At 47.4% G+C, this 13,849-nt stretch overlaps 1 protein-coding gene across 2 annotated transcripts in view; it reads left to right on the top strand.

Moving 5' to 3' along the window:
* Positions 1-13,849, top strand: part of LOC119432096 (dopamine receptor 2) — a 313,310-nt gene that overhangs the window by 174,588 nt on the left and 124,873 nt on the right. For both annotated transcript variants that reach the window (XM_049670733.1, XM_037699480.2), the window contains exon 2: positions 9,393-9,469. The gene's annotated coding sequence lies outside the window, so the exon portion shown is untranslated. The remainder of the gene's footprint in view (positions 1-9,392; positions 9,470-13,849) is intronic.

Here is a 13,849-nt window from a genome sequence, read left to right as displayed (position 1 = left end):
ACCAACATTTTGTGTACTAGGAGACTTCACACAGAGCGGCTATGATTGCATAAGAATTACCGGGTGTTTCAACAAGGACTTTAAAGAGCCCCTCAGCACACCTCACCGAAAGTTTTTGTTATACCCTAGGAGTTTGAAAGGGCCATTCAGGGATAAATGTTCCAAGAGCACTTTTCTAAAAAAACAACATTCAACAGACCAACTGTTCTTCGGTTATCGAACAGAAAATCTGAGGACAGCTAAGCACTTCTTATGAGTAGAGATTGCGAAAGCATTAATGTCCAATTGAACATCGCTGAGCGGTCCTTCGAGTTTTGCGCTGCGAGTAATGCACCATAGCGGTACGTGCTGCCCGAGCCAACAAGCAGCAGCAGCCTGCGGTGCCAACGCCGCAGGCTACCGACGTCCTGCTCGACGAGAAGCCGAACAAGCAGCAGCTCCAAACAAGGTTGGCAGGCACGCGCGGCAGCTAAGCCGAGTGGGGGTGTGAGAGAGAAAGATACGGACCGCGCAGCGGCTTCCCAGAGTGAGAGCGAGGGTGACGGGGCGTTGCGGCGATGCCCTCTCCCCTCATGCAACACCTGGCGTGCTTTGGCTTCAGCAGGTGTTCCCTTTCGCCCGTGACGTGGCGTCGCAGCCAGTGGGAATTTAGATGCCATTTCGCTGCTACAGACGCCGCAGAATTTTTCGTGCAATGGCCCATTTGATGCTTTAGCAGCAAAACAAAATAAAGCGCCTGTAACTGGCAACGCACGCAGTGTAAACTACAGTGTAAAATACAGCTCATACTTGCTTCGTGTCAAAGTTTTACGTAAACACACTGCACAGGCCGATTAATTCATTATGCTGCTGAATGTGTCCGTTGTCAGCGTAAAATGCTGCTCATAATTGCTTCGTGTCAAAGTCTTACGTAAACACGTAGGCGCTAGAGCTTTCTCTGCGACGGCGTGCAGTGTGCAAAACATAGAAAATTGCTTTATTGTACTCATATTGAATCGTGGTATGCTAACAGCATCTAGCAATCGAGATGACAAACAGGCAGCATAATGTTTGGCGGTAGCGCGCGACACAAATGTGATACTCGCCTTAAAAAAAAAAACGAAGTATAGCGTACTAGATGTCCTCTAGTCTCTTTCATACAGTGCCTCAACCCCCCCCCCCCCTAAAAATGATCATAGTTAATGTCTCATCATCATTAAAACAAAGACATCGTGGGCGCCTACAGGCGCAGGAAATTCTGGTCTATAGTTGTATGACTTCATGTTACTAGCTAAACTTCGTGCCTCTACACGTGACTCTCAAGCAAGTGCCATTAACGAATAAATGTGTCAAGTATTCAACCAACAAGCTGCTAAGCACGACGAACACGAGCTGCAAGCAAAGGAGACAGAAAAAAAAACGTATGTTCGGCTGCCGCAATGTTTCCTATGATGAATGTTAATCATCAACATACAATCAGAGCCACATCTGCCGAGGTAATCGTTTTAGTTAGGAGAGTTCTGCCTCGACCGTTAATAAGTTGCTTACAAAGTCCTTTCCCGTCGCACTTTACGCCTTCGAACGTGTATACAATTTGCAGAAGGGGACTCAAATCTTTCTCAAGTCCCGGGGGCATCAACAACTTGGCCTGACCTTACGCATGAGAAAACGGGATAAATAATTCTTTCCTCATCCAGTTTATTTTCCATCTACTTGCAAAATAGGCCAAACAAACCGAGCGCTCTTCAGCCAGATTAAGGTTGACGGCGGGCGCGCTCTCGCTGCCGTGCGCCGGTGCCAGTCGCGCGAGTTGTTTGCACGCATTCCTCCTGTCGCAAATAGAATTCCAAGGAGCGTGCGAGGATATCGCTGGACACTCGCTCAAGCTCTGCGCCGAGAATTTCAAACCTTCGACAAGCACCGCTTCCGGACGTCCCTGCACATATTAGTACATGGAGAACGATGGCGCTGAAATGGAAAGTAGATCATACACTCTATACGGTGGTGTGGTGCCCAGTGAGAAGTGCAAAATAGATCGAATAGGTGCCCTTCGCTTCAGGTATACGCGTTGCCAGGCTGAACTACTCGAAGCTCTCCGAAAGAGAGAGAAAGAGGAAGTAAGAATGAGAGGAAGTTTTGAACTACACGAGTTGTTGAGATCTTTAGGAGAACCGTACCCTCTCGTTGCTGAACTTTGAAACTCAGAAAACTGACTGACCGCTGCTGCCAATTTGTCACAGAAAGAAACTAAAAATGTAGATGGAGAATATCACTGACGCGAGTGTTTTCTTCAGCCGAATGAACTTTCGCTGCATCACGACTCACGTGGCTGGGTATGGTTGTCGTGTTACGCGGAATATAGAATAGAGCAGTAGGCTAAATGCTTTACCGTTTGCGAACCTCTTGGCCCATTAAGATAACGCTTCCTAAGAATGTTGCGCTTCGGCAGAAACGTAATGAAGAAACTTCATAGTTATACAGATATAGGCATACTGAGCATGCATAAGGAAATTTAAACGTTTCCACCGGAGCTACTAGCATGTTTCTTCCACAAGTGAATAAAATATAAGAATTCTTGTTACGAATGAACAATTAAAGATTTATGCTTGAAAGTTTCCGCACACACAAAAGGCAGCCTCTACACTTAAACTAAGCCGTTGACATAATCTTGTTAAGTGCTAAATTCAGACTGTTATTTGGAAGCCGTCACGTGTTCCACGCCGCCGGCCCAGGCCGAGTTGTGGGCTCGGCGTACCGACGTGGTGAACAGGGGCAGGAGGGCTGCGAAAATGTTCCACAGCAGCCGAAAATGCCTCTTTGCCTCAACACGGCAGGACCTTCCGAGCCTACAGCTAAGAGCGCGGCGGGAGTCGTTCTTTCTCAACTTCGCTTTAATTCTGATTGCAACTCGGCAAAGTTACACAATTAAGCCATGGTTTACTCTTCCTTTTCTCTGTAATCACTTAGGTGATTTCGGAACTGTGTGTTTTATATTATTATTTTTAATCAGTTGAAATGCCTTCGAAGGATTTTAATGTTGGCGGGGCTCATTTTATGCATAAAACATTTTAGTTTTTTGAGGTGACCTTGCCACTGTCTGTTACGAGACCCGGTTGTACTAAACTGTACTTAACCTATGCGCGTATACTACACAGGGTGTTTTTCTTAGACAATACAGATATTTAACAGCGGAGCTGTTTAAGCTCTTGGTTAGGCCGCGTAGTGCGGACAAAAACTGTGGGCCGATCCTGGAGGTTGTGCAGAAAGGGTCCAAGCGCAATGGCACATACCCCTGCGAACTAGCGAAGCTGTTTAAGCTCGAGGATGGTCCGTCGAGTGTACGCCGCAAAACCTGCGCCTCGCGATGACGTCACCATGCCTCGCCTAGAAACGCTTCGCTCCAGCTGCGCCGACCGCGCCGAGCCTCGCCACAGCTGCGTGAGCCGTCACGTCATCGCGCGCGCCGCATCTCTTCGCCTTAGCTTTGCCGAGCCGTAACGTCACTGCACCGACCCACGGGATATATAGCTCCGCATCTAAAGTCCCTAAAAAAAATAAAGTAGCGCCAACCGCACCCCTTCGCCTCTGCCTCCTCTCTCAGTAGCTGCAGCAGCGCCCCTACAGCGTCCAGGAGGAAACTACGGACGCGAAAGCGAAAGCGGCGCGCGGCCGCGCTCGGGCAGCCGCTCGGCGAACGGTACGCCGGTGTCGTCTGTGGAACGCGCGCTCGTTTCGCGGCTCTTCGGGTCGGCATCGCGTGCCAAAATAAACAACGCAGTGGACAGACAAAATGGCGCCTTCACTACCTTCAGAAAAGCTAGTGCGTCATGCTTGCAGATTCTTAGCGCCGCCGAGTTTACACGGCGACAGTGGCGCTGCCATCGAGAGCGTCAGCGCCGAGCGCGTCCGCAAGCAAACGGTCGGCTCTCGCATCGAGTATTGCTTGCTTGAGGTGATGTTTTTTGCAGTGCAAGCGTTTTTATTATTTCACTGGTCTAGAAAGCATGATACTTGCCATATTTATCTCTCGAACACTCTTCCAATGAATCGCTTTAGACCGCAGCGCTCTAGTCCGTTTAGCGGAAAGATTTGAACAAGCCCATCTTTTCGGCCAACAGCCATGCCACCCCTCAACTGGCTCCATTTACAATCTGCAAGACACGCGGGAGAGGAGGAGCCTGCATGGGTGACACGAATGGCGCTACTTTAGTTTTTTTTAGGGACTTTATCCGCATCGCCGCCGCAGCGACACCAAAACCCCGCCGTCTCCGCGCCGAGCACATCGCCGCGAAGATGGGGTGGCGGAAGAAGAGCGTCACTCCCGAAGAAGAGGAAGCGTGGTGCAAAAGTCGTCGCACCGCTACTCCAGATCCAGTGAGACGACTTCGGTCCGATCCCGAGTATCGCACCGCCGAAGCGTCGGCGGCGAAACGTCGGCGATTCGCAGAAAATACGGAGTTACGAGCCCGCGAAACCGAGCAAAATCGTTTGAGCGTCCAGAAGCGTCCAGATACTTTAATGACTGAGTGTTCGTTGCTCCTTGGGTTGTCAATGATTCCGGGGTTATCTTGCGCAAAACGTGGCCGAGTCTCGAAGCGTATAAGCTCTCAAAAACTTGGCCGAACGGAGGTAAAGCTAGGTCGGGTCGCCAGCTTCGTTGTTTGCCCAGTCTTCGCAACAATAGTGTGAAGCTGCCACTAACTTTTTTTTTAAGTTATGAGCGCAGCGAACGCGGATTGTTGCATACGAGTTCCTAGGTGAGGGGTACACACGTACATACGCCGCTAATAACGGGAGCTTCCGAAAAATAATTAAAAAAATTCATTAATTAACTTTGTATTAGTGCTTTGAGGACAGCTGTCTAGATAGCAAATTTGGAGGCAGTGACATTTTCATGCACACCCACCTTTAAAAGATCGTGAGAATAGCGCCTAATTAGAGATATTCCTAATCAAATTCCAAGGCTCAATCGTTGCAATATTGAAACTGAGCGCGTCCCGCTGCGCGTCAAACGGCAACGCCCCGTGAAGTGTGGGGCGAAGTCTGAATGATAGCATGCCGCGGCAAATCCTTACCCGACACTCAGCCGCACATACTTGTGTATCACCTTATCCGTAGCTACCGCGACAGGCCGAGACGTTCTGCTTCAAACTTCCTCGCGCTTGTCGTCACGGGGCATTTCGGTCTTATATGATAGCGGAGCCGCCTTTTCTACGCTCCCGCAGCGCTAGGTTTCGATATTTCCTGGATTTACCGTTGAATTCGATGATAAATACCTGAAATTAGGTGCGACTTTCAAGTTTTTTAAAAAACGAGGGTGCATTAAAATGTGACTACCTTACAATTTGCCATTTAAACAACTGCTCTTAAGCCGCAAATGAAAAAACTCAATTAATATTTTTTGTCAATTAGTCACCTGAACCTCACGTTATTAGCGGCAAAGTATGTCCGCCTCGCCTAGGAACTCGTCTGCATCGCGTTCGCTGCGCCTATAGCCGTTTTATAAAAAAATCTGTACTGTCTAAACTAAACGAAAAAGAAGAGCTTTGTATAATTATTCAAAACGAAAGTGGTGGTCCCATATGAATGCTCTCAATGTCCAGTAAGCAGGCCAACGTCCTCCAGACGCCGCGTATAGCGAGAATTGCCAGCAGCAATGGCAATTTTATTTACTGAAAGATACATGAAGGCACATGCTTTCTTTATCATTATTATTTTTATACAAACATTTGTCCTTTGCAAGCTTTGAAGCAAGCAACTTTGGAACACATTTGCAACGTCCACAGATTCTGGCATCATGTCTACACAGATGGTTCGGTAAAAAGCTCTGCTGCTGCAGTCATCATCCCGGCCAAATCTGAAGAAATCAAGTTAAAAACTTCATGTGTTACCACTCGACGGAAGCAAAACTTCCAGCACTCCGTGCTGCCCTTGATTTCATTAATCAGGAACTGCCGCAACAATGGACACCTTTTAGTGATTCCAAGGCAGCCCTTCAGTGCATACAAAGCCCAATGCGCCACGGACCCAATGAACAACTGGCCTCAGAAATACGAGAGATATATCATCGCAGCCATGAGAAGGACACAACATAATCTTTCAATGGCTTGCAGGACATTGCAACATCACCTAGGATGACCACGCCGACGAAGCCGCCCGATCTGCACATGAAAGTGGTCAATGTGTCTTGATCCCGCTTTCGCGAACAGACGCTGCGGCTGGGCTCCCGCCTGGATTACCACGATGTGAACAGACCAGGCTAGGCGTGGCATATACGAACTCTTATGCCTTCCTTATTGGAATGCATGGTCAACAGCCCCACATGCGACATGTGCAGCAGCGATGAGACGCTCGCGCACATTATCTGTGAGACAAGCTGAGAGACAAGTGCTGTGCACAGTGCTGGACCAATGCGACAATCGTCCACTATCAGAACTAAAAGCTTGAGCTCAGTGCTCCGAAAGAACCTCCGCGTTGAAGGTCTTACTCGCGTTACTAAGGTTTCTGCGGTCAATGGGCCTTCGCGATAGACTTTAAGAACGCCGCCCCCTACCGCTCTATAGTGTACGCGGCTTGTTTGTGCTCGGCTCTCGTTCACTTTGTCTCTCCCCCTTCCACTCTCTTCCTTTTTTTATCCCCCTACTCCTTCCCGCCGTGCAGGGTAGCCAACCGGAACTACCTCCGGTTAACCTTCCTGCCTTTCTAAGCATCCTCTTTCTCTTTCTCTCTATCTTTGTCCGGAGCTGCGACATTTATTAGGAGTTCTGGCTTAGATAGTGGCTACACGTGATGGACCCCCTCGATGTGCGCTTCATCTTGGTCGCATGTAGTGGCCATACGAGTGAATTTTGCCACCTATATTTTTTTTTCTTCATGAATGGGCCTGGTAATCGGGGGAACATATGCAGTCTGGCGGAAAGCAGTTTTCAAGGAGTGGCTTGAACGATTGTGTGAGTAGTTAGTTTGCTCAAATGGTGAAGAAAGGCGCATGAACTACAATTATCATTGCTTAATGAGCGTACGTAACAGGTTACTTCCTTTATGTACTGCTTGTATTATTTCTGGAAATATTCATTTTAATTTCCGTGCTGTTTATTCGTCATTCGAAAATTTAACAAATGTTTTTGTGGCGCTGTTTACTATATCTGCAATTTAAAAAAACTGCAGAATTTAGCTATTTCTCCGGCTTCGAACTTATTTACTGCGAAATCAACCGGCTCTCACAGCGGGCACCACTAGCTTTTCAAAGCTTCTATTAAAACGCTGAGAAGATCACATTGCCTACTGGGAAGCCGCCACTCTCAGACTCTGACTGGAACACAAAACCCTGCACGAATTGCCTAGCGCCAAAGCTGCGTGATAGCGCAATGATTAGCGCGTCCGGTTAGGTTGTGTCGTTGAAGGCTTGAAAAAGCCTAAATCTCTGCCAGCTTGCTCAGTTTGCTGTCGTTCTAAGGTTGTGTGGTAGCGTGTCTGCAGTAGTATATAGCGTGTCTTCAATGCCTGAACACCAGCGTCTGATGTCGCCTTGTCGCCTTGTCGCGCCTGATGACGACGTTGACCAGTTTTGCTACACAAAGATAACGTCCGAAGATAATTAAGAACCCAAATCGAACGAGGAAAGGACAAACTAGACAAAGCACAAGTGCACACTACTGCTGGGAAAGTCGAGCTTGAAAATGCGGGCGAAGGACTTCTCAGCCCTAATCTGAGATAAGGATCTTGGAAATTCACAAAGTGGCCAGCGGCACAAAAATAACCTATAACTGAACTTACCACGTAGTCATCAGAGCCGACTGGATTTGCATAAGCCTACGAAAGAAAGACATCTCATCCATTCATTCACCACTTCTCTGTAAAAAAGGGGCTTCTTGTCATCGCTCACCCCTGGCAAAAAAAAAAAAAGAAAAAAAGAAACTCGGCAAAGTGGAAAGCCGTCGAGAGTGAGAGCGTCGCTAACGGAGGACGAAAGTATTTTCTTTGAAATAGTGGCTAAGGAAATGAGCCCGCTTTTGCTGAAAACCTAGAGAATAGACCAGGAGAGTCCCATGAAGCCGCGGGCGAGGTGTCGGAATGGCTTCAATCCGACGGAAAGGGAGTGACGCTTTTCAGCACACGGGAGGCGAACGCAATTTCTATTCGTAACATTCTGTTCCTTTATCCGTAGTCAGATTCTTTCACGCGGAAAAGTTTCTTTAACGCAGAATGCCGCCTCAGAACGTCTGAAATGAACTACACCACAGTAGTGATAGCTTTGCTTCGCCGAATACGGGGCACCTGATGGAATCGCAATCCGCTGAAAAAAGTACTTGTCGAATGATGCACTTTGTCGAGACGCATCGTTCTAAATAAAATACTGTAACAGATTTTGCAAGTGGTTCAGTGCTCCCGAATGAAACTAAACATGTCAGCAGAAGTGTTCATGTGTATGTCAGGTGTTCATTTGGCCCACATGGAAGATTGGCGAATACAGAAAGAAGAATATAATACAGCGCAAATAAGCTATTTCTTACGTACGGCATTCGAGACCCATGGAGCCTTTCAAACTCCTTGGAAGCCAGTTTTGTGATCAATTGCCCACGACACGTTAAACACTGTTGGGCGGGGCACTCTACGTCTGTGTACGTCATATAGTATATTACAAAGACTGTACTATGAATTCTGACGTTGGTTATAATAACAATATCTGCCGGTAAAAAAAAAAAAAAAAACTACCTTGTGCTCATGTGCTAACATATCGTGATCATGCGCAATGAAAAGCAAAGATGGAAGTAAGCAGTGCGTGCTATTGTGGCGCGCAACACGCAGGCACCATCAGCTCGACTGTGACTACGTCGTGGCCACTTTCCATCGAGAATACTTGCTCAAGAGCTTCACAAAACGAAGACGCCAGACGTATGCCTCGGTTCATGCCAGCGCCGTTCATGAACGGCCGGCAACGGCATCAGCCTACATTTTTAGACAGCGCAACCTTCGGGATCGGCCCAATTTTATAGACTGTACTATCTTCGGCATCGGCCAAAGAAAGGCCAGAATACGGAACGTTACAGCCCGCGAATACATGCAAAATTGCTGCGCGACTGGCCGCATCGAGGCGCTTTGCATGTATTCGCAGGCTTCTTTAACGCTCGGAAAAACACTTTTTTGTATAGCACATGTGTGTGTGTGTGTGTTTATTTGCGTGTTTGTGTCTTCGCGTGTGCTTGTGCGTGTGTGTGTGTGTGTGTGTGTGTGTGTGTGTGTGTGTGTGTGTGTGTGTGTGTGTGTGTGTGTGTGTGTGTGTGTGTGTGTGTGTGTGTGTGTGTGTGTGTGTGTGTGTGTGTGTATGAACAAAACACGTGTCTGTTATAGGTGTATTTTTTATAGGCAGATGTACTTGGCAAAACTAGCTCTGTCCTCTCTTTTCTTTCCAGAAGAGCTTGAGTATACACAAGGCACGGCAAAGGAGAAGACTGGAGAGGCGGCTGCATAAACAAGAGCATCCAGTTTGGTGAGGAATAGGGTTGTTGTCGATCCTTATGTCCTTTTCGATGATAGGTAAAATAATGGAATGAATACAGATAGAGAGATAAGGGCACTAGGCGACGTGAAGGTTGTCGCCCATATGGGACTACCTTGCTTTTGTAGTTCAGTTTTTTTATTTTTTTCTGGTGCATTGCCACCATTTTTCTTCTTTTCTTTTGTAGTCTATGCGTGAAACTCGTAGAATCTGGATACAAGCTGGGTATTACGTTGTTTTTATCCGTGCATTTTCCGCAAAACAACGTTGGTTCCCTTCAGAGCGATCCCAATATGGTCAGCAGGCCGTGGTCAACGTGTGTCCTACCAGCAGTGGCAGCCAAGTACGCTGAGCCGCCTAGCGTCACCCTTCGGCCCGGTCTTATTGAATTTGCCCTCGACTGACCGATGCGTGGTCGGGCCGCTAACGAGGCCCCAGTGAATCGCGCGAAAAAGACAAAACACCCGAGCACCGCTGACGGTGTCCGACAGTCGCGCAATATCTGCCAAAAGATATGGAACCGGCTACCTTTCTCGTGTGCCCTCTCCTTGGCGCGAAAAAACAAGCCTTGAGAGATGAAGACGGAGCACCGAGGCCCACGAACAATAAGCGAATGTCCGGGATCACAAAGAAATGCTCAGCGTGAACGGACAGAGAATGAGAACTCCGTTCTCGCCTCGGCGCCATTGGAGGCACTGCCCCCCCCCCCCCCCTCCCCTTCATCTCCCCGAATGAGAGCAACTGCCAGCTACGATAAAATGGAAAGAGGGGGAAAAAGTTCGGTCGATGTTGCTGAATGAGATGAGCTTTTGATTCCAAAATAAGAGATTAATTCTTTATTAACGCTGCAGTTGGGTCCTTTATAGACCGCAAGCATGCGTCGAAAGCTGGTCCACATGCGGCGTCGTAAGCGTTTTGGCCTTACCCGCAATTATAAGCACCCGCTGATAGAGCATTTTGTTTATTAGTGACGTCAAGTCGTGGCTCGAGGCTGCCCCGTACATTCTAACAATAGGTCTATCACCACTATCACTACCCCGTTTATATAGATATATATATATATAGTGGAGTCATGCAAGTTTTTACGGCGTAAGCTGTTATGGACTCATTCGAATAGCCGTTTCGGTTCGCGATGATGCCGCCGCCGGCGTTTGGCCGTAACCGCTATCGCCGGAAATGCCAAAAAAAGTACCCGCGCTCCGCCGGTATCCAGCCCAGGCCCGCTGCGTGGGAGTCGGATCTTTACCACTGAGCCATGCAAGCGCGTGCTATCAAGAAGCAGAAATGTTACCTTTAAACGCGCCCTATAGGTAGGCGCGCAGGCGCAGACGACCCGAGCCTCCGCCAGTATGGTGGCGCCATCTAGTTAAAGTGCCTGCAACCGCCGCGCGCGCAGGCGCAGACGACGAGATTCGATTCAGACGAGGCGCGCAGTCAACGCTATCCCGTTGTTAGATGTGCGCCACGTATTCTGGGTACCTCTTCGGTACACGTTATGACGTCTCCTCGCAATGTACGAACCGATGCTGAAGAAGCGAATAGTAGAGCTACATGCTCGGCTACAACCAGGCATCATCGAGCTCAGCAGACTGCTGTGCAGAGAGCATTACAAGTCGCAGCTCGCCGTCGACGTCGGGCGGACAGTTCAAATCGTTCTCGTCAAAATCGAGGCGAAGACACTTTGCCGCCAAGACCCTGTTGTGCGTGGTGCCGAAATTGGAGCTACTCTTGCGCCGCTCAACCAGCTTACGCTGTGACTGTGCTGCGTGTGCCGCGCAGGCTTGTGATTTTTTATTGTGCTCGTCGTGCAAGCACTATGACGGGCCTGGTATACTGTTCCCTAAATTGGACACATATTTCTGCACCGCGCTATTTGACGCGAAATACACAGTGAGCTACAGGTTGCGTAATGATGGAAAATATTAACCCGATTAATCGGAACCTTTTCATCAAATAATTTATCGATTAATCAGATTTGTCTATTCATGTATGTGAGCAAAAAATTAAAACTAATAATTTTTGAGCATAAACATTGAAGAAAGAACAAACCATGCTTTTTGAATCGAGAGTTGTCTTTAGTTAATAGCGCATATATCAAGCATATCAATTTCACATAAAATTATCAGTCCAACGGATGTTAGGCTTTTCCCTTAACTACTTGTCCCACTCGAATGGGTGGCTTTTGTTTTCACTCTTAAGAGACGTGTGCGCAGGTGCCGCCTAGGTAGGGTCTGTGGTTCTGTTCGTCGCTGTTAAATAGATCAAGCAGGTGCGCTGACTGTTGCCTGAGTTTGCTCAGGTGACTTGAGCAGATTATTAGCGGTCACAAAAGGTAGTTAAAACAGTAGTCGATTATTCGCAACGTTAATCAATTAATCGGCCAGCCCTATATACACTGGGCTCCGCTACCGGTCTCGATCAGCAGGGAGCTACCATCACCAACCCGTATCTACAGGGTGTTTCATTTTAGCTGCACCAATTTTTAAAAAATTGTCTGTGGCAGATAGCACAATTATAATCCTTGATCTTAACTACTCGATGAGGCGGCCATTACTTCCACCAGAAATCAAAACGCCTAATCGAATAATGAACATAATTACGCTAATTAACTTTTTAATTAATTATTTTACGGCACATCTTTCAAGCTACGAATTATAGCCGTTGAGTTCGCAAGGCGTATCCACTTGGAACGAATTCTCAGGACTGAACCAGTTTCGAGATATTATATTTTCAAAGTGTCCGACGAAATGTAAGGGCGTTCCAGTTATTTTTCTTATTTTTTTGTGGAAAACGCTGTTTTATGTATTGAAGCACAAAGTTAACTGGAATGCCCATACATTTGGTCGGACACTTTGAAAATTAATATCTCGAAACTGGTTCACTCGTGCGAATTGTGGGGACGCGGAAACGGATCGTCATGTTATTTGTCAGTGCCCACGATACAGTGTGCAGAGACAATCGCGCTTTCCATCGTGCTGAACCAATTGGACGACCAGCCTTTATCGGAAGAAAGAATTCTGCAACATCGACGCGACTCAACATCGCATCAGAAGGCCGTGCAAGCGTTTCTGCGCTTCCTGAAATCGACTGGCCTGTGTGAACGTCTGTGATCGGAACGCCTTTTTTGTTATCTCTTTCTGTGTTGTTGCTTTTTTTCTCGCTCTCTCTTTTTCCACTCTTTCCGACCCTATATCCCCCATCCCAGTGTAGGGTAGCAAACAGAAACTCGCTTCTGCTTAACCTCCCTGCCTTTCCTCTCTCCCTCTCTCTCTCTTGCCCGTCTTTTATTGTGACCTTGGTGCACCAGACTGCGAAGGTTATATCATGGCTGCCATCCCAAATACTTCCAAGCATTCTCAGTTGCTCAAGTTCCCCGCTGTTTTTGCATGATACGGTTTTTCAGCATCCCAAGAGAGAGAGAGAAAGAGAAAACATTCCAAACTGAGACCCTATCTGGATGCCAGCATCACCTAAACAGCTGCCATGCATAGCGGCGTTCATACAATATGCAGCTACCCTGTCATGGAAGGACTATCCTGTTGCTAAGGGCTTGGATTGCCTGCCGTAAGAGGCCATTCCACTAACACTTTCTACAGCTGTGCACGGAAGCTTTCAATGTTTTCTTTTTTCGGTGGTCGGATGGCGCCGCATCGAATTGTTTTTAATCTCGTCTAACCAGGATCTCATTCCATCTGAAACTCCTCCACTGTCGATTACATATTACTCATGTTCATCTGTTCACTCTGCTGTTCCGTGGCTTCTATATTTAACAACCCCCTTCCTTTATCACATGCCGGAAGTTTGAAAACTTTCGATGGTTTTGCCTTCCTCTGCCGTTCATCTTGTTCTCTTCTTACTTCTACTGCACTTTACATTTCTGCTGCATTATTTTCTTACATTCTTATGAATTACTTTTTTTTTCTCTATTAAGCGTCTTCTTTGCGTATTTTATTTTGCGTGCCAACAGATGTTTACACTTTCTTTTTTGGGATAAATCATGTGCTGCTATCCTCCTCAGCCTCCTTGTAGCAACTGTTTATAAATTGTCTGATTAATAGTTGCCCCCCCCCCCCCCCCCCCCACCTATCATCGTCTAACGAATGAGACGCGCATGAAGCTCTACCTTTTTCTTCAACGTAACCCAATGTGCTGCTACCATTTGCGTCTGCATTTGATTCTGTCTGTCTCAGAAGCGTAAATTAATAATGTTCATTCTACTATTAGTTCCTTTGGCTCGCGAACGCCTGGCCGCGTTATATGAGGTACGTGGACTCCAATACTGCTGAAGACATAATTAACTGTTGTAATTGTTTCTTTTTGTTGACATCATGAAAAGGAGATGTCGGAGCGCGAATGCAGCGCCGTCTACTC

The sequence above is a fragment of the Dermacentor silvarum genome, chromosome 1, assembly GCF_013339745.2.
Source record: "Dermacentor silvarum isolate Dsil-2018 chromosome 1, BIME_Dsil_1.4, whole genome shotgun sequence".
NCBI lineage: Eukaryota > Metazoa > Arthropoda > Arachnida > Ixodida > Ixodidae > Dermacentor > Dermacentor silvarum.
This window is presented reverse-complemented; position numbering and strand designations above follow the sequence as displayed.